Raw genomic sequence first — 1,290 nt, 5'->3', positions numbered from 1 at the left:
TAGGGATTGCCAGGGGTTGGAGGAGGGGGAATGGGAAATGACTGTTAGTGGCTATGGGGTTTTGGAATTTGATAGTGGTGATGGTCACACAATTCTACGAATATACTAAAAATCACTGAATGGTACACTTTTAAAGGGTAAACTTTATGGTATGTAAATTATACTTTAATAAAGCTTTTGTTAAGAAAGACAAGAATTAAGGAGGAATGTTGGGGACAGGGGCAGGCTGGGCAGCAGGATACTCAGAGGACAATGTAAATAAAAAAAATAGACAAAATGTAGTTTTATTAAGGGCTGCCTTTTTGGGCACAGATAGCTTTTTAAAGTTTTTGTTTTCTTTAAATGATGACTCGCTGAGGAGAAAGTTGGAAGACACAGATTATAAATACAGCCTAAGGAGTTTGCTTTAGATACAAGCTTTTTGTAACAATAAAAGTTGAAATAAAAGGTGTTCACATCTCCCTTCTTGGTGGACTTAAACAGTACTTAGATGAGGATTTATCCGTGCAGGACAATTTGTGGGAGTCCTTCCTAAAATGGGAGGGGAATGAATTAGATGACCTTTTATGCTCTTTGTTCTTTTTTCCTTTTTCTCCTGGAAAAATGTTAAGCCTTATCCTTCAGTACAACACAATGCCCCCAGTGCATTAGTCCTGGTGAAATAAGAGAGGAGATATTTCTGTTTCTTGCGAAGTTTTATTTGGTGACTATTTAGAGTCATAAACACACATTCCTTTTCAGACTGTAAAAGTCTGCTCCTCTAAACAACTTGTTATTTTAAAAAAAAAACGTCATAAACACACATTCCTTTTCAGACTGTAAAAGTCTGCTCCTCTAAACAACTTGTTATTTAAAAAAAAAAAAACAGAAAACCTTGAAGCTGCACTTGCAACCTATTATGTCAATCATTTGTGCAAAGAAAGTAAATTCAAGTTATGTACAGCCACCTCTACACAGGTTATTACTATGAATACATAGAATGTACTTAGCCTGGCAAATAGTTTTTTAAAACTCTATGGACTTTGAATTCAGTTTTATTTTTAAAATAAAATGATGTCATTCTCATATTACCAAGGACAGAACCATCTCTTTAAGCCTTCCCGTTGCTTCCCAATGCCCTCTGCTGTAGGAGAAACCAAGCAACTGCTTTAGGTCCATTCAGCACAGTCTTCCTCACTCTCTGCCCAGGACCCAGATGCCCATGAAATAAAACAAACTGAAAGGCACGACAAGAGTAACGATGTCTCCTCTTGGCCTGGTCACCAAATTCATAGCAGATCTTTTCTAGTC

General features: G+C 37.0%; 1 long non-coding RNA gene across 1 annotated transcript; it reads left to right on the top strand.

Annotated features, from left to right (window-relative positions):
• The first annotated feature begins 598 nt into the window (after nt 1-598).
• Nucleotides 599-850, top strand: LOC103584642. Its single transcript, XR_550003.1, has 2 exons — nt 599-729; nt 804-850. It is a non-coding gene; the product is annotated as an uncharacterized LOC103584642 (long non-coding RNA).
• The last annotated feature ends 440 nt before the right edge of the window (nt 851-1,290 follow it).

Source organism: Galeopterus variegatus, unplaced genomic scaffold (genome assembly GCF_000696425.1).
Source record: "Galeopterus variegatus unplaced genomic scaffold, G_variegatus-3.0.2 Scaffold72502, whole genome shotgun sequence".
In the NCBI taxonomy this organism is placed as follows: domain Eukaryota; kingdom Metazoa; phylum Chordata; class Mammalia; order Dermoptera; family Cynocephalidae; genus Galeopterus; species Galeopterus variegatus.
This window is presented reverse-complemented; position numbering and strand designations above follow the sequence as displayed.